This window comes from Globicephala melas, chromosome 12 (genome assembly GCF_963455315.2).
Source record: "Globicephala melas chromosome 12, mGloMel1.2, whole genome shotgun sequence".
Lineage (NCBI taxonomy): Eukaryota > Metazoa > Chordata > Mammalia > Artiodactyla > Delphinidae > Globicephala > Globicephala melas.
Genome location: NC_083325.1, coordinates 12,745,049 through 12,763,953, shown reverse-complemented (window position 1 = coordinate 12,763,953; position 18,905 = coordinate 12,745,049). Strand labels below are relative to the sequence as shown.

Genomic DNA, 18,905 nt, shown 5'->3' with positions numbered 1-18,905 from the left:
CACCTGAACACGAGGCATCTCCACCTCCCTTCCCAGACCCCTTGACCCTCCGTCCCTGCCAAGACCTGGTCTATTTGTGCCTAGCTGGCTCCCCTCTGGAAACACCCCACCCTGCCCTCCCTCCTCCACACATTCTATCCGATGTGCGCCCGCCTTAGGAGCATCGCAGCATTCCACCCAAATGACATCAACTCCCCTCCTCTCATTAGTGAATCACTTGACAGGAAAGTTCAAATGCCAATCATGGGAATGGGAAATGCTGGGGAGCGGCTGGTGGAAAGGATGCCCTGCAATTTTTAACAAGATAGGAGTCCCACACGTCCCTCTTTGCCAATAGGTCCTTATAAATAAGTATGTATATGAAACGAAGCAGCCACACAGGTAAATGTTAATGACCAGGCTAGACACAAACGAGGATTGGACTGGCCTTCCCAGAAGAAATGGGGTCTTCCTCCATGGATTCCAAGGGAAAGAAAAATCAGAGAAGCTGAGGCAGCTTTCCAGAGACCAAAGGAGAAGACAACAGATGTCTGGGGCCTGAGGGGAACTGAAGGACCCAAGGGAGGTGAGGTGGGGACCTGGGGGGGAAGCAGGGACGGACAGATCCAGCACGTGGTGGGGAAAGAGGTATGTCTGCACGCCATCTCTCTCTCTTATTTCAGAGCATTTACTCCACAGTGTAATCCCTAGTGTGTTAACCCACGTGGTTCTAGCTTGCCTTCCATTCCCAAAATGTAATCGCCAAGAAGGAGGTTCTTTGTGCTTCCCGCTACTGCTGTCTCGCTGTGGAAATGGTGACCGACAATCGTTTTAGTGACCAATTGTGTTATACCCACTCCAACGTCAAAGTTCTGGTGGTATATCGTTAGCCTCTAGTTCCAGTCGTTAGAAAGTTGAGGGTTAGTGTTGACTTGAGAAGCTCAGGACCACCCATGAGACACCTGGGGTTACAGAGGCTGGTGGCGGGTGTCCTGGGTCCAGGCAGGCAGACAGGTGCACATGGCCCCTCAGTAGAGTTGTCACATTTAGCAAGTAAACAATAGAGGATGCTCAATCCTGGGGACGTATTTATACTGAAAACGGACTCATTATTTATCTGAAATTCAAATTCAGCTCTGCGCTCTGTCTTGTACCTGACAACCCAACCCTATGTCAAGAGTGCCCAACCTACGTCAAGAGCGCCCCGCCCCTGCGGTGTGCCACTCACCCAGCTCACGTTTTGCAGCCCCAGACTCAGTCTTGTGGGCTCAGTTCCACGAGTGAGACACGTGGTGACATCGCCTTCCTACTACTAAGGAAACAAGGTTCAGAGAGCTTCAGAACTGTGCCCAGGTAGCTCAGCTGGTGGGTGGAGACGCTGGGATCTGAACCCAGGTCTGTAGCTCCCTTAAGCAGCACTCTCTCTTCCCACCCATAAATCAATTCTTTTGGGAATTCATGGATTGAATGGAGCATGAATTTCTTCTGATGCAGAGTCACTTTAATTCACCTGTTTCCCCCACTGTTCAGGGCAGGGCCTGCCTGACTCAGAGGTGGCACTCCAGAAATGTTTGTGAAAATAAGAGGAAAGATGGAGAGATAGAGGGATGGATGGGTGGATGGATGGATGGAGGGATGGATGGATGGATGGATGGAAGGGTGGAAGGAGGGAAGGCGGGATGGAGGGATGGAGGGATGGGTGGATGGATGGATGGATGGATGGATGGAAGGAGGGATGGAGGGATGGAGGGATGGGTGGATGGATGGATGGATGGATGGATGGATGGATGGAAGGGTGGAAGGAGGGATGGAGGGATGGAGGGATGGATGGATGGATGGAAGGGTGGAAGGAGGGATGGAGGGATGGAGGGAGGGAGGGATGGATGGATGGATGGATGGGTAGATGGGTGGATGGGTGGATGGATGGATGGATGGATGGATGGATGGGTGGATGGATGGAAGGGTGGAAGGAGGGATGGAGGGATGGAGGGATGGAGGGATGGAGGGATGGAGGGATGTATGGAAGGGTGGAAGGAGGGATGGAGGGATGGAGGGATGGATGGAAGTGTGGAAGGAGGGATGGAGGGATCGATGGGTGGATGGATGGATGGGTGGGTGGATGGGTGGGTGGGTGGGTAGGTGGATGGATGGATGGATGGATGGAAGCATGGAAGGAGGGATGGATGGAAGCGTGGAAGGAGGGATGGAGGGATGAGGGAGGGATGGATGGATGGGTGGGTGGATGGGTGGGTGGATGGGTGGGTGGGTGGATGGATGGATGGAAGCATGGAAGGAGGGACGGATGGAAGCGTGGAAGGAGGGATGGAGGGACAGTTGGATGGATAGATGGATGGAAGGGGTGGATGAACAGATGGGTAGGTGGATGGGTGGATGGATCCTCAGAAAGCCCCCTCCTCAACAACCTTCCTACAGGACTGGGGAGACTGAGGCTTGGAGAAAGAGATTTAGCCTCATTACAACATGAAGACTCCCCCCTGAGGGCCAGTCTGGCCATGAGCCAATCACACCTTCCTTCCAGGAAGCCCAGAACCCTTAGGGCAGAGCTTTTCCAGAGGTGGCTCCTGCCAGGCCAACCCAGCAGCCAAAATGCTCATCTGGGTTCTGGCTCTGAGGCAGTAGCTGGACAGAGAAAAGGAGACATCAGGACCGGTTCAACCACCTTGTCCTGTGCTCTCCACTAGAAATGCGAGTTTAAGAAGTTTCTCTCTCTCTCTCTCCCTCTCTCTCTCTCTCTCTCCCTCCCTCTCTCTCTCTCTCTCTCTCTCTCTCTCTCTCTCTCACACACACACACACACACACACACACAGAGGAACTGGGGAGCAGAGCCTAGTTCTCATGTGTCTAGCATTTTCTTGGTTTACCTTTTTTTCACCCTTGAGGCTTAGCGATATGGCTTTTGAAATCGCTCAGCCATCTTAACCAGAACAAAGGAGGGAGAAAGCATCTGCCACAGGCTTCTTAGGTAGGCCTTGTTATCTCTGAAATAAGCAGCCCTTCATTTTTCTAAGCATCGTGGTGGCTCAGGAAGAGAAAACTTTTAAGGAAAAGCTCTGGAAGAAGTGTGATGGCTCTTTGGAATGCAAAAAAATGCTCTGAGTCCAGAAGCCAGTGAGAGGAAGTATTAGGGAGGAAGCTGAGGATGGGGTGGGGCGGAGAGAGTCAATGCTGCACTAGGCAGCCCCCAGGGCTCCTGTCTTGAGCGGAGTAACCTCTGCAGGGGCTGAGCCTGCATTAGCTGATGGGAGGTAAAGGACACAGAAATCCACGGCTCGGGGACCAGGGGGACATAAGTCCCTCCCACCACCACCCGCCACCCACCCTGGGCTTCAAGGCAAGGTCTTTTTGGTTGTTTGTTGTGAGGGCCTCTCACTGTTGCGGCCTCTCCCGTTGCGGAGCACAGGCTCCGGACGCGCAGGCTCAGTGGCCATGGCTCACGGGTCGAGCCGCTCCGCGGCATGTGGGATCTTCCCGGACCGGGGCACGAACCTGTGTCCCCTGCATCGGCAGGCGGACTCCCAACCACTGCGCCACCAGGGAGGCCCAAGACCAATGTCTTTTTGATCTTAGGGCAGGAAGGAGCCCAGATGGCACCTGCATCATCGTTTTGAGAGTGGGTTTGCTTTCCACCCCCCGCTTGGGCACAGAGCCTGTGCCCTGAGGTGCTGAAGGCCATGGGAGGCCGGGGGAGAGCCTGCCTGAGTGCGAAAGATGACAGCGTGAATGTCCTGCATTCGGCCCCCACTCACCCTACACCTGGAGGCTCACAGACTAGACTCAGATCCTAGCTACAATGGACGAGCCATGTGACTCTGGTCCAAAGCTTCACCTGGTTCCTTGCCTGTGAAAGAAGGAAATAAGATGGATAAAGCTCCTTGAGAGGTTTGCTATACAGTGGGAGGGGGTCTGAGTGCTAATGCTGGACCCAGCCCTTGGGAGGTGCTCAGAAACACTACGTCATGCTCAGACTAACTTGGCTTGCAGCCAAACAAACACGGACTCCCTGTCCTCCCTGACAGCACGGACTCAGCCCAGTGGGCTCCCTCAGTCCCCCAGGAGTCGGCCCGGGATGTCCTATCCGGAGTGTGCATCTCTCTCTCTCCCTTTAAGCTTCCAACTCAGAAAACTGCTTCCTTTTGCCCTGGAAATGTTTCCTTCCTATGCAAAAAGAAAAGGCTCCTGGCCCATCCAGGGATTTAGGAGGTGACCTGTCCTGTCCCTCAGCAGCCCTGGGCGGAAGCCAGGTTAAGGGTGCTGTCCCTGAGGACAGCTCCCCGAGCGTCTCCAGTTTCAAGGTGCAGGACAGACGCCCCTGCCTGAACCCGGGGCCAGAGCACCCAAGGTACTTGACTGGGGGCCACCCCACATCCTGCCCACAAGGAAGGAGGCTTCATGCAAATGTGCAGAGAGAAACACACACACACACACACACACACGCGCGCGCGCGCGCGCGCACACACACGAGTTGGTGCTGAGAACCCTGAGGTGGGGTCAGCTGAGACTCAGGCAGAGACAGAGGATGGAGAGGGCAGAGAGGACGGGGTAGGGGCAGAGAGGATGGGGGGAAGGGTGGGCGGAGAGGGCCAAAGGGTCTCCAGAGACGCTACTGCCTGTGAAGGACAGCAAAGGCTCAGGGCCAGGCTGGGCCTCCCTCACCCCTTCTTGGATCTCCCCCTCCCACTACAGAGAGCCTAGAGCCTGGATTCTAATCCCTAGGCTGGTTCCTTATCTGTAGAGGAGGGAGCCTGTGATGCCCTAGAGCCCTGGGAGACAGGCCTCCTGGCTAAGGCCCCTCGGTCCTCTGGGGTACTTATTATCAGCTGATGACAGGTCACCCTTGCCAGCCTTTTAGCGCAGGACTGACTCCACCCACAGGATCTCAGGCCCTAGAATAAGGGGGCAGTGGCTGAGATGAACAATTACAACTAGAAGGCCCGACGTGTCCCAAACAGGGAAGCCTTTGAGAGTGAGCTGGTCCCTGTTACCCAACAGGTCGACGGGCCTAAACCAGCACTGCCCAGGCAAACCAGCACGCTGGGCCCCTCCCCTCCACCCGTCCTCCCTGCGGGAGCCCCGAGTCTCAGCTCCTACGATGACCGCACCCAAAGCCCCAGCCCGAATGGCTTCCTTCTCTCCAGGGTCGAGGGGTCAAGGCTCAGAAGCCCTCTGGCCACAGAAGCCCCTGCTGGGTACCAGTCCCAGCAGCCACCAGGGACCTGGGGAGGCTCACGGGAGCTTTAGGAGGGAGGGGCCTTGGCCACTTCACGACTGCAGACCCCCAGGGGCTCCGGGGAGGCTGGGGTACGTGGGAGCCAGAGCAGGAATCCCAGAAAGGGCCAGATTGGGAGGGGCCGGTGGACGGAGAGGAGGAAGGGGAAGGATGGGGCTGCAGCCCAAGGTCGGGCGCACAGCAGGTGCACACGCAGGGGCCTGTGGAGCCCTTCTTCCTGCCCACCTGCCCCGGCGGTCACCGCCAGGGCCCACACGGGACTCTCCACATCCCCGCCCCCCGGCGCCCTCCGAGCCCCCCACCCGAAGCAGGCCCACCCTGCTCACCTCCAGAGGACCCGGGAAGGGGTGTGTGGGCCCGGCTCCCCGGGAGCGGCCCTGCTGCCCCGTCCGTCTGGCCTGTGAATGGGGAACGTGGCAGCTGCAGCTTCCGACTTCCGTTCCCCTCACCACACTCACCCCCCTGCTGCCCCAAGGCCTCTGGGGCTCCCCAGCTGCGCTGCACCTCACACTTCCTGCCCTGAGACAAGAGCACCCGCTCCCAGGCCTGGCGCCTCTGGCCCCAGCCCCCTGCCCCGGCTCCCGGGGGTCCCCCACCCTCCACGCAGCCCCGAATCAGGGGCCTGGGAGAAAGAAAGAGGAAGGCGCAGCGCCCCGGACTGTGAACACGCCCCATCCCTCCCCCCCACGTTCTGTCACTAGGTTCTCATCTCTGCCCAGCTCTCGGGTCCTGGCAGGGCACTCGGTGGGACTCGGGAGGGCCCTGGGGCTGGTAACTTTTCTTGTTCCCTCAATCTGTGTACGGCCGTCTTGGGTAGGTAATAATGGCACCTGGTGTAACTGTCCTACAGTGACAAAGGGTTCCCCAATAGCCCCTGAGTCCCCCCTGTCACTTACATTATGAACTGTTACTATATCCATTACATGGATCCAGAGGCAGGCTCAGAGAGGTTAAGCCACTGCCCACGGTGGCACAGCTGGGAAATCACGAAGCTGTGGTTAGAACTCAGAGCATCTGACCGCATGGACCGACTGTCATCCATCTCCCACGGCTGAATTCCCAACGTATGTCTGCAGGCCACAGGCCACAGGGGTCCAGGAGTCTGAGTCCGAGGCTGGGGGAACCACGCTCACCGGACCGTGCTCTCCTCCCTCCGCACCATCTATTCTCCGGTCTCAGTGACCACCAGCTTCCCTGCTGAGGGTCCAAAGACCCCGGCCCCCTCCCTGAACTCTAGTCCTCATAAATCCAACCTCCCAGAAGACTCCTCGACTTGCAAGGCCCAGAATCCAAGGGCCTCAGACCCAGGCTGGCCTGGCCCACAGCGCACAGGGCGTGGCTCCAGCTGCGCCCCCCAACACGCACGCGCACACGCACGCGCATGGCGAGGAGTCCACAGGGACGTGCCCACCAGGCCTTTCTCTGGGCACCCAGAAGCCTGAGATTCTCTGCTTCCTGGACCCGTGGAACCTCTACTCCTGATCCTCCCCGGGGACATCACTGCTCTGTGCAGCCCTAGACCTGGGGCGAGGGGGAGAGGCAGCGAGGGGGTGGAGAGGGCCTGGACCTGGGGGCGGGTCGATGCCCTCCGTGCACGTGCGGCACCAAGCCAGGGCAGGGGAAAGAAAGGGAAGGAGCTAAAGGCTTGGGGTGGCCTCTGCCGCCACATTCAGCAGGGGCTGCGAACCCTCATTCAGAGCTGGACCCCCAGGTCATCATCAAAGTGACAGGCAGGAAAAGAGGACACACTTTGTATAACAGTTCATCAGGTGCGGTGTTATAACACTGACACGTCCGAACACGTCTTGGGGTGGGGGGCCTCCACTGTTCCCTTTTCTGGAGCTCGCAAATGTTAGCGGCAGGTTTATCTCCGGGTCAGCGCAACACAAACCGGGTTCGTAACCTTCCCCAAGCTGTTCGTCCTTCTGTGTGGAGGATTTTACAACACTTTGCCCAGCCAGGTAAACCAGAAACCTAAAGTCGCCTCGGCCCAAACGCAAACCCTCCCTCAGGCCTCCAGCCTCACAGGGTGTCCGGCACGTGGCCACGGGTCAGTCAGCGCCGGCCCCACGCCATCCCAACGCGAGAAGCTGCTGACCGTCAGGAATAAAGCACAGGACCCCTATCCTCAGGAGCTTCCAATCAAGTGACAGACAGAAAATAAACAAGCGACGAAGTAATCGGTGTGTGATTATAAACTGTGATAAATGCTGGCGGGGGGATGGGACGGGGAGAAAGGAAAGTGAGCAGTGGGGAAGCTCACTGCGAAGGGAGACCGGGGGCACCTTATTCCCATAAAGAGGAGGCAGCACGTAAAGAGTGCAGGGTGGGCATTTTCGGCAGATGAAACTGCATGTCTCATTTCTTACCCGAGACCGGAAAGGTCTCCAGGAGTGAAGGGAACAGAAAGCCAGCCAGCTTGGCCAGTGCGGCTGGCCTAGGGGAGGGTGGCCGAAGAGGATGGGGCCAGATCCCGTGGGGTCCCCAGGGCTAAGCAGGGGAGTGACAGGCGTATTTATTTTTAAGATCACCTGCTGCTGCATGGAGAACAGACAGTGGAGGGCGCAGTGAGAGCAGGGAGACCAGGCAGGGGCTCTGTGACAGTCCAGGGGAGGTGGGACAGTGGTTTGGAGGGCAGCAGAAACGGCAGAGAAGGTGAGACAGAGGATGTGGGATCTATATCGGGGATGCTTGGGAGAATCTGCCACGTAAGTGATGCTAGAGAAGTCCAGGTCAGCTTCTAGATTTCTGGCTTGAGCAACTTGGATGGGTAGTAATGGTATTTGCTCAAATGGGAAAGATGTGGGGAGATGAGGCTTCAGGGAGCAAAGCAAGAGTTTCATCTTTAAATATTAGGTTTGAAATTCTGCTGATAGCAGATTTCTCAACTTAAGTGACAGAAGCCACAGTGGGATAAAATATTCAGTGCGGTGATAGAAACGTAACTGCCACCCCAGAATTTCATATAGAATGAAAATATCTTTTAAGAACAAGGATGAGATAAAGACATTTTCTGATACACAAAATCTAAGAAAGTGAGATCTCAAACTAAAGAAAGCTCTACAGTTTAGGAGGAAAGCTCTACACTTTAGGAGGAAAGAAAATTCTCCCAGATGGAGGGTCTGAGATGTAAGAAGAAATTATGAGCAAAGAGTGGTAAAGATGCAGTAAACATTAAAACTGTATAAAGCAGTAACAATAATATATTGGAAGGTTAAAATAGAAAGATATAATTTCAAAAATAAATAAATATTAGGCTTGAGATATCTGTGAGATACTCAAGCAGGAGTAGCTGGTACCTGGAGTTGACTGGAGGGGCTGGGCTGAAGAAAGGAGCTCCTATGTGACCAGCAGGAAGGTGGTCCACGTGGGGGGCTGGCGGAGCCTCCCCAGGAAAAGCCCGCAGAGGAGAACAGCAGGGGCTGTCCAGGAGGTAAGAGAAACAGCGTGAGGGTGTGTCATCACCAAAGAAAGACAAGAGAGGAGAAAGATAACTTCAGAAGGAGGAAGTGGTCGGCTGTGTCGAACGCTACTGGAAAGTAATGCAAGATGAGGAATAAAGTGACCATCGAACGAGGGCGCACGGAGGTTACAAACAAGCTGGGGGTGGGGGCTGGAGGCACGATGCGGGCAGAAGCCAGGCGACCATGAGGTGAGGACTGATTAGGAGCCGAGGACAAGGGTCTTCCCCCTCCACTCCCAGCCCTGAACCCATCCCAGGCTGGGCTCCCTGGGGCTGAGACGCTGCCGGTCAGCCCGGGCACCAGCGATCGGCTTCCTCCGTGTACTTATGAGTCTCCTTCCTTCCCCTGACTGTAAACTTCTCAAGGGCGAGGACTGGTCCACTCGCCTCTATCGCTACCCAGGTTGTGCAGCAGAGGGCCTGGCTCATAACTGCTCCCAAACCTGATGAATGCATGAGTCAAAACTGCTGTCTTCTGACCCTCAATCACATCGAGCAGCACCGTGGGAAACGGAGTCGGCCTCTCCGCTCTCCTCCCAGGCAGCAGGTCTTATACGTGACTGGTGTGTGCATTTGGGGGCATTTGGGATGTGGCGGGGGGGGGGTTCCTGCTTACAGCAAACTCCTCGAAGAGACTCCCAGACTCCTGCAGCCGCCAGCTCTGTTCCGTCTCCTAGCACTTTCACCTCCTTCCCAAGATGCAAGGAGCAAAACTGGATGGGTGGGGGAGGGGCGGGGGGAGGGGCGGGCCACAGGCAAGGGGGGCCTCCAGCTCACAGGGCGTGTGGTTCAGTGTGGGCAGGCGCAGGGCAACTAGCTCTGGTGCCCAGAGCCCCTGCTGGTGGGGAGCTTTGATCTTTGGTGCCCCCTCCCACTTCTGGGGGTCCCCGCCCACTGTCCCCCTCCCCAGGGCCCAGCAGACACGCAGCCTCCGGACCCAACCACAGCCCAGGGGCAGGCAGCCTTCCTGCCTCCCTTGAGGTGAGTGACTTCCTGTTTGCCCGCAGCGGAAGCTGCTCAGCACAGGTGGGGAGGTGGCATCAGAGCGCAGAGGGTGGAGTGGAGCCCACCTTCCAGGAGAGGAGCTCTGGGGCTTTCAGCACACAGCCTGCCCTCCTGAGAGGCAGAGCGGTGAGAGGCGGGAGGCAGCAGAGGAAGGGAATGGGCACCTGGCTTCTCACTACCTTACACAGAGGGCCCCTAGGGGCTGCCACTCACAAGGCCCTTTACAAACAGCATCTCCAAACCCTAGAGTCCGGGGTGGGGGTGGGGTGTTACGATCCCCACGCCACAGAACAGATAAGGAGACCTAGGGTCAGAGCAGCCTCTCAGGCTGGACTTGAACCCAGGACTGCCAAACCAAATGCACTGTCTGCTATACCCTGTCGCCATTTACACGCTGCTGATACGAAGGAGTTGGGATTGCTTTCCAAGGGAGCAGGGCTCCTCATGGCCCAGCCTGAGCTCATTTCTACAACGCAGACCTTATGAAAACTCCAACGGTGATGGAACTCACTACCATCGTTCCAGGGGTACCGGCTACCAGGCCGGGGGAGAGCCGGGGCCAGAAGCACCTCGACGGGCCCCCATGTCCCTGAATTTGTCACTGTAGAGGTTCTGTCCTTTAGGGAGGCCTGGGAGTAAGGCAGCCACCTGCTCCTTCCTCCAGAAAATGCCCTTTTCCCTCTTAGCTCTCAGGCCTCCACAAGCCCGGGCCCTCAGGGAGGACAGACAGGAGGACACTTGCCTTCCTAAATATTTCTCTGCCAGAGTAGATGGTGACAGTCCCACTGGCCAGCAGCTGGGAGGGAGGGCCAGGGTGAGGGCTTCTAGGGACTGTGCCCACGGCAGGGGCCACTGGTGCCCCTCCCTAACACCTGTGGTCTTAGACTGGGAGGGAGACGTGTCCCAGAGGCAGGGCAGTGAGGAAAGGGATCACGGGAGAGCGGCAGCACCATCACCAACCGCCCTACACACATGGGCACCAAGGCTGCCCTTGTTTTCCTGGGCAAGGGCCAGAAGTGATTATTACGAAAGTGAGTGACAGCTTCTATCTCTTGGACTCGGCTGCCCAGTCCCGCAGTGGGTACAGTAACCTTGCTGTGGTTACTGTGGACAGGTGCCCAGGCCACCACTCCCTGGCCTTCTTATTCCTTGGCACCAAAGTCCGGCCCCAGCTGCTCTCTCCCAAAGCCACCCTGTATTTTCAGATTAGCACTTTCCCTGCAGCCACTTGTCACAGGTCTGTCCTTCTTAGGTAAGCAGAGAGTAGGGCTCTACAGTTATTCACATCTGTCCTTGAGCCCCCGGGCACCCAGAAGATGCTTACAAACATCTGTTGCAATACATGTGCGCTAAGATACTTATAAAAGCAAAAATGCTCACAACCTCAACATCCACCAGGAACCAGATAAATAAATTATGATAGAACCATCGAGCGAACCTCAGCAACCTTTATCTTGTTTTTGAAGAGTATTTCATGAAGTGGAAAGATTCTCACTGCATATTATTAAGTAAGAAACTTGATTGTATATTCAGTATGGTCTCAATTTTTTTTAAATGTGCATATTGGGCTTCCCTGGTGGCGCAGTGGTTGAGAGTCCGCCTGCCGATGCAGGGGACACGGGTTCATGCCCCGGTCCGGGAAGATCCCACATGCCGCGGAGCGGCTGGGCCTGTGAGCCATGGCCGCTGAGCCTGCGCGTCCGGAGCCTGTGCTCCACAACGGGAGAGGCCACAGCAGTGACAGGCCCGCGTACCGCAAAAAAAAAAATGTGTGTATTTAGGCAATGAAATACCAAAACACTGGTTGATAGCGGCTATCTGGGTGTGGTAACAGTAGACATGATGTTAAGTTCTTTATGTGTTTTTGGTGTGTACCTGCTGTTTAAAATAAACACGTATGTACAAAAAAAAATAAATAAATAAATAAGTATGATGTTTGTCATCAGCAAAAATAAATTAAATTTGTGGAATTAAATAATGATTGAATTTCCCTGCTCACTTTAAAGACTGGGAGGTCTTTGCCAACCCCCCTACCCACCAGGTTGCCAGTGGACGACCAGAGTGAGACGGGGGTGGGCCTAAGAGGGTCTGCATGGGTATTTGTTGTTTCTGACCCCTCACTGCTACCACCGCTCAACTGCCTGCAGGGTGACCTCTCTGACGTTGGTGTAGGGATCTACTCGGAGCCCCAGAACTGGGATGAAGTTTGAGATGAAGACATTTGAGATTTGACGGTTACAGTAAGAAGCCTTCTCAGAGCTTTCCTTATCTGACTAAAAGCAGCAAATTCTGAGAAATAAGGCAGCCATAAATTCCTTCTGCAGGGCAGATCTATTCCCAGAAGGGAGAACTCAATAAAATCTACCCCGAACCCCTTCTCTAGGAGAGATTTATGGCCCACAAGGAGACTGCAAAAATACTCACACCTGTGGAGACCAACATTATCACTACTTTGTCATTTCTCATTTGTTCTAAAAACCCATTTGTCTTTGGAAAAGAAACCTATTTGTTCTTCCCAGAGAAGGCTTTTTCTCCGCGCTCCCTCTTCCCTACTAATTTAGGTATATAAGCCTTTAACACTTTAACAAGCCAGCTACTTCTCTGACTGGCTCCCACGTGCAGGCCAATGAACCTTTTTCTACTGTTAATCTTTTGCCAGTTTAATTCGCAGGTCCCAGGGACAAAATCTTAGAGGGCAGGGGAAAAGGTTTTTTTCCCCGTCTCCCACATAGCGAAGATGATCTCCTCCACGAATCCACTAACCTAAAGCTGTGTTTGCCTAAGTAGGCATATGGTACACATAATAAACATCTTTAATAGTTAAGCATGTATTTGAATATGCATTAAAAAAACCCACGATTTCACAGAGAGTGTTGCTAAGGATCTCGCTAAAGTAAATAATGCCTACTTCATGTTGTGTTTTTCAAATTGTGTGTATTCAAGGAAAAACATGAAATAAAAGAGTATAGGTGGAAAACTCTTCTGTCAAAAATCATGACAAGCTATGTAAATGAGTGGGCTGAATCCAGCCTTTCAAGCACTTACTCTTTTGGAGGAAGACGTGTCGAGGGTCTTCCTTATAATGCTAATTAGCCTTCATCAGCCATTGACTGACAGAAAAGGAAATTCAGGTTGCACAACCAGAGGAAAAGCAAGGCTCTGGTGTTGCATAAAAAAGACAACAGGTGGGCTCCCCTGGTTGTGCAGTGGTTAAGAATCCGCCTGCCAAGGCAGGGGACGCGGGTTCGAGCCCTGGTCCGGGAAGATCCCACATGCCGCGGAGCAACGAAGCCCGTGCGCCACAACTACTGAAGCCCGCGCGCCTAGAGCCCGTGCTCCGCAACAAGAGAAGCCACCGCAATAAGAAGCCCGCGCACTGCAAGGAAGAGTAGCCCCCGCTCACCGGAACTAGAGAAAGCCCACATGGGGCAACGAAGACCCAACACAGCCAAAAATAAAATAAATAAAAATTTAAAAAAACAACTTTATGAAAAAAGAGAGAGAACAGGTATACGCTGACATCGCGAAGGAGGGAGACAAGACTCAGAGGGGGTTTTGTCTGGGCGCCCCCCCACCCCCAAAAGGTTGGTGTTACCCTGGGGGTGCTCTCACATAAGCCTGCCCAGAGCAACAAAGCCCTAGGCTGCCCGGTGCCCTCTCTGTGCCAGCTGGAACAGATCATGTCTATCAACAGTTGCCCACAGGGACAGAGCGGGCAGTCTGGCTTAGCAGCTTCCAGCAGGAACGGCCCTGGGGCCCCGAGCTCCTCCCCAGGGAGACAGCCCGCACACCTGTGCTTCCGGAGGCCTCTTCTCTCCTGTACGCCTCAGCCCTTCCACTCATCCTCCAAGGGCACACTGAGAGATGTCAGGAAGGCAGGGACCCCTCGTTGGCCGTCCTTGTCTACAAGGACCCCCCGCCCCACCCCTGCCCAGGTTCCCAGGCCGAGAGGATGCTTCCCTGAGATTGCGGAGCCAGCAAAGGGCAGAGTTCGAAAGTGCATCCATGTCTCCTTGCTGGTCCAGCCTGTCCATCCACTTCTCAAGCCTGTTCACCCACAACCCGGGGCTTTGTTCCAGTGGGGCCTAGTTTGCACTTAATGCTCTCCCATCGTGACCTCACCCACTCCCACACGTTCATCTCCTACCCACTCGCTGAAGGTTCATGAACCCTCCCCAGCCTGGAGTCCTAAATGCCAACGGAAATCCTTTAGCCAGGTGAGCAGGACTTCAGAATCAACAGGTGCCCGATCACCTGTCCACGTGCCCGTGGGCATGCCTCCCCGCACCCCCGCCCCGTGCCCAGCCCTGCGCTCCAGGTCCTGTCTGCAGCATCGCATGTGCCCCATTTCCCAAGTTAGCAGGCACCATTCATGCCTCCAGCGTCCAGTCCTGCTGGTTCTCCGTCCCCGGCAGCCCCTCTGCTCGTCACCTATCCGGAGAGCCCCAGGGACCTCCTGCCTCTCAGGTGCACGTCCACAGTCTGTCCCAATTCTCCTCCAGGAGCTCACTCCTGCCCTTGAAAATCCTTCCTGGCTGACCCCCACCTCTCCTCATTGCCTTTAGGGAGAACCCAACAGGGCATTTGAGACACCCAGCCTCTCCTAGGACCACACACTGCCACCCTCAACCACACCCCCAGTCTATGGGGCTCCCCGGAATAGTTCCTGGAAATTTCACACGTTGTCGTGTCCTCATGCTGTGCTCCTGGTCAGCTCTGTTCCCTTCCCCATCCCCCTTTCCACCTATCCAATCCTCTTCAGCCTCCAGGGCTCACCCCCATCATGCCATTTCTCCAAACAAGCTTTCTAGACCAAGCCGGTAAGAATCGACCGTTACGATAATTCCATAATTCCAACCACGGAAAGCAATGCAGCGGTCAGAAGCAACAAACCGAGTGTCCAGGGAGCAGCTAGATAAATCTTCTTAAAAAACAGCACCGGCTTTAAAAGTAAGATCATGATTTGTAGCACAGTACAAGGTACGTAAGTTTAAAATACACGCATATATAAATCAACATCATATATTTCTCTAAAATAGTCCAGATCCCAGGATAAACGTATCATAAATATATCAGAGTAGCTGCTGTGGACAAAGGTAGGGAAGATGGTGAAGGGCAGTCAGCGGGACTGGAGTTGAGGGATGAAGAGAAAATCATCATAAGATCCCTTATAATTCAATAATAACAACAAGACAAAAATCCAAGTTAGGTCACAGGCCAAGGACATGAACAGTCCACAGAAAGAGAAAGACAAAGGGTTTAAAACATACAGGAGACTCACAACGCCGCTGACTATAAACACCTATTAAAACGACCATGTGGTGCCATTTCTTTGGTCTGCCAAATCGGCAAGAACAGTTTATAACACCAAGCCGGCATCAACGGAAATCTAAGATACACAGGGCCTTTCAATCAGTAATTACACATTTATGGATGTCGCCTGCTGAAACAGTCACAGAAGTGAGCAAAGATGTAGGTACAAGTATCCTTAATGCAGAGTTGTCTATCACAGCAAACAAACAAATGAAAATGGGGAAAACAATTTAGAAAACCATAAAGGACTGGCTAGATAAATATGTTAAATCCATTCAGTGAGATATTACACATTTCTTTTAAAAGGATGAAGCACATCTATATGTCCTGAATCTGAATAAGTATATTAAGTTAAAAAAGAAGGGGGGCGTGGTACAAGGTACAGACATGAGTATTCTTTTTTTTTTTTTTTGGCCGCCTGCACGGCACGCGGAACTTCCCCGACCAGGGATCGAACCCCCGTCCCCTGCCATGGAAGCGTGGAGTCTTAACCACTGGACCATCAGGGAAGTCCGAGACCTGAGTATTCATATTCTCATTATTTGCGTAAAGAAAAAGTATAATATGTATATGTTCATTTACAAATAGAACATAGGTCTGCAAGTATTCTCAATTGCCTCTAAAAAAGATAGGGAATCACAGGACCGGAGAAGGAAGGCGATTTCTCACTGTGTTCCTTAAGGGCTGTTTGAACCAACACTTGTAAAAAGATTTTTAACACAGGCAAGTAGTACCTTTCAAAATATTTTTAAAAGAACTTTTAACCCATGCAAATATTATCTTAAAAAGCAGAAAAGAAGTGGAATGCACCCATAAGTCCTGCTGTCTTCTCTCTAACCAGCCCCTGCTGTGAGGCACCCTGGAGACCCTTTCTACTGCAGACAAACATCCCTTTAGCCAAAACCTCTCTCTCTCTCTCAGAGCACTTGGCTCTAAAACTGCACCACTCGATGATAAGTCCTGATTCTTCACTTACTAGCTGTGTAAAAGTGGGCAACTGTCTTATTCTCGCTGGGCCTCAGTTTTCTCATCTGTGAAACGGGGTGGTCCATACATCACAGACGTGCTGTGAGAATGATCCGTGTTTGCACACGAAGTGCTCAAGAGAGCCTGGCATATAGTACATGCCCGATATCCTCTCCTGTTTTCCTTTTAAGTCTACTAATGAGATCGTTCTTCTGAAAAACAGAAGATTATTGGCATTTTCCTAGAAGGCAACAGTTTTTCTCCCCATATCAAGTCTTTACTGATTTGGAAAACTTGGTGTGTACCTCCCACTTTAGCCCATGTTGTTGGATGGACGCTGCATATAAGGAAAGTCAGTGATACCTCTCCTGCCAAGAGACACGCTCTCCATCTCTGGTGATCACCTGTTCCCTGCTAGTGTAAAACTCCAGGCCTGACCCTGAGTTTTCTTGGGAGCATGTAAATCTTCCTGCCGCGGCAGTTGAGAGCATCACCTGCCTTCCTGCATGCCTCCGGTCAGCAGGCTGAGCCCCGCCCCTGCCTCCTCTAATGAGAGCCCCAGAGATGCCTGCTCACCTCTCAGAGCCACCATGGCCTCCTTCCTGTTCAGCAATGCCCAGCCTGCTCCAGCCTCCTTCATGTCTCAGGGCCTTTGCACTTGCCGTTCCCTCTGCCTGGAATGTTCTTCTCCCAGCTAGTCACATGCCTGTGTCTTGTCTACATCCAACTCCTCAGCACAGCCTGTCCTGACCACCCTATTGAACCCAGGAGGTCCCCTCACCTTCTAACCCCTTAAGCTGCTTTGCTTTTGTTCACAGCATTTATCTGACATGACATTAAAATTGCTGCTATTGTTACCGTCCATTTCTCTCCACCAGAAAATAAGCTCTAGGGAGGAAAGACTGTCTTGTTCAGTGATGTATCCTTAACACCCAGAAGAGTGCCTAACATGTGGGCTCTCAGTATTTGTTGAATGAATGAACAAATAATCGAGTCAACAGGATATGTCTTCTGGGGAAGCTTAAACCTCCACCTCAGATTTAAGCCTCCCAACAAGAAGGACACTCTCAGGACTCCACAGGGGGGCTACTCACCTCTCATCCTTTATACACTGATCCCCTGTAGGCAGCTCATAAGTCCCTGTTCATGGTCACAGAGGACATCCTATCCTGTGCCCCCAGAATTTGAGGGCCTGAAGATGGTACCATTTTCCTACCTTATTTAGAAAGCCTGCTTGCTACCTTTTCTAGCTCAGGGCCAAGTTCTCTGATCTGTTTCACGGTCATGCCCATCATCACCCTGTTTTGTTTTGTTTTGTTTTGTTTTACAGCATTTAATCACTCTCTGAACGAATGTGATTCATCTCCTTACTTATTTTCTCTCTCCCGCAATTCATATAAATGAGAGCAGCTGTATTCCCACTGCCTTCATGCCTGAAGAGTGGTTGGCACTCAGTAAATATATGTTGAATGAATGGATGAATGAACGAATGAATGAATGACCCTTCTTCAGAACCCTCACATAAAGGAAGAAAGAAATGAATCACTCGGTACTATCTGCTGTCTAAACCTGACCTTGACGTTTCTTATGTAGAGGGGCTCGAGACATCCAATTAGTTGCTAATTACATCCAATCAGCTCTGGGCCAGGGGAAGGACTGGGTTAATGAGGTCAGGGGCAGGTGGAGCCTTCAGCTGCCCTGGCCTACACGTTGATGCTGCCCACCTGACCTAGACATGCAGGCCATGGACCCAAGGGCCTGGGTCAGCACACTTGGCAAAGTGGGAAAAAAACACCTGCAAGGAACTCACAGCCCTGGCTCCACTGTTTTACTGAAAGAAGCTAAACTCAATCCTAGAGCCAGAAAGAACCCTAGAGGGGAAAGTGAGTTTGTCTGCTGGGCAGAGACACTGTTTACCTTCTTAGGAACCTCTGGTGTTTTCTGACCAGACACACCCAGGAGGGTCAAGGAGAAGGGCCAAGGAGAGCCTCCAGCATCCAAGGGAGTGGGGAAGAGCTGGGCTCTCCTCCATCCCATTGCGCTCCTGGCGGGGGCAGCCTGCCAGACTGGCCAGGCTCCCAGCAAGCAGGGAGCAGGGAGGAGGGCCCCGCCGGGTCACCGGCCTAGGGGCCACGGAGGCCAACGGGAGATAAGGAGTTAGGCCCTCGGTGTCGCCCAGGTCTGATGCTGGATGGTTTTAAGGGCGCCTCCTGCAACCAGGTGCACCCCGCCCGGCTGGAAGAGCCTGTGGAGCCACCGCACCCCAGGCCGGGCAGTTTGACTCTCTCAGGGAGCATCCCCCTGCTGTCGGCGGCCCTGCCCCCTGATGAGGTTGAACGCTGAGGACCCCACCAGCCCTACTCGCCTCTCGCCCCTCGGAGCCTCTTCCCGCTCTCCCCGGCTGCGCAGATGCTCCCTCGCTCGGCGGCGCCCCCAGTGCGCGGCACACTCTCCGCAGCGAGGCCGGCGCGGGGCCCCACCTGCCCTTACCAGTGTCCCGCTGGGCTCCTGCTCCGGCCGCCCGCCCGCCCGCCCGGGCGCCCCATGGCCCGGAGCCCAGGCGCGGGCCGGGGACGGCGGGGAACGCGGGGCGGCGGCTGCGCGGGGGACCAGGCCGGTCCAGCTCCGGCGCGCGGCTCGCGCGAGGCACTGGGTTTCCGGCGGGGAGACGGAGGGCGGTGGCCGGGCCGGCGGCGCGGGGCGGGGCGGGCGAAGCCGTCCGACTGGTCTGACGGCGGCGGGCGGGCGCCTCCTGCACGACCTGCGCTGTCCCCGTTGGGCCGCCGGCGCCCCGAGCCCTCTGTCCGGTGTCTTCCTCCAGCTCGGAAACCAGCCGGAAGCCCAGACCAGCCCCAGACGGGTGCACGCCCCGAGCCGGGTCAAAATCCGAGTCCCTCCAAGCCCATTCTGTGCCAGTTCTTTCGTGGGCGC

At 54.4% G+C, this 18,905-nt stretch overlaps 1 protein-coding gene across 3 annotated transcripts in view; it reads right to left on the bottom strand.

The window, feature by feature from the left end:
• The window catches only part of PSD4 (pleckstrin and Sec7 domain containing 4), a 37,616-nt gene extending 19,062 nt beyond the window's left edge, over positions 1-18,554 (bottom strand). For all 3 annotated transcript variants that reach the window (XM_060309585.1, XM_030837398.2, XM_060309584.1), the window contains exon 1: positions 18,465-18,554. The gene's annotated coding sequence lies outside the window, so the exon portion shown is untranslated. The remainder of the gene's footprint in view (positions 1-18,464) is intronic.
• Between the last annotated feature and the right edge of the window lie 351 nt (positions 18,555-18,905).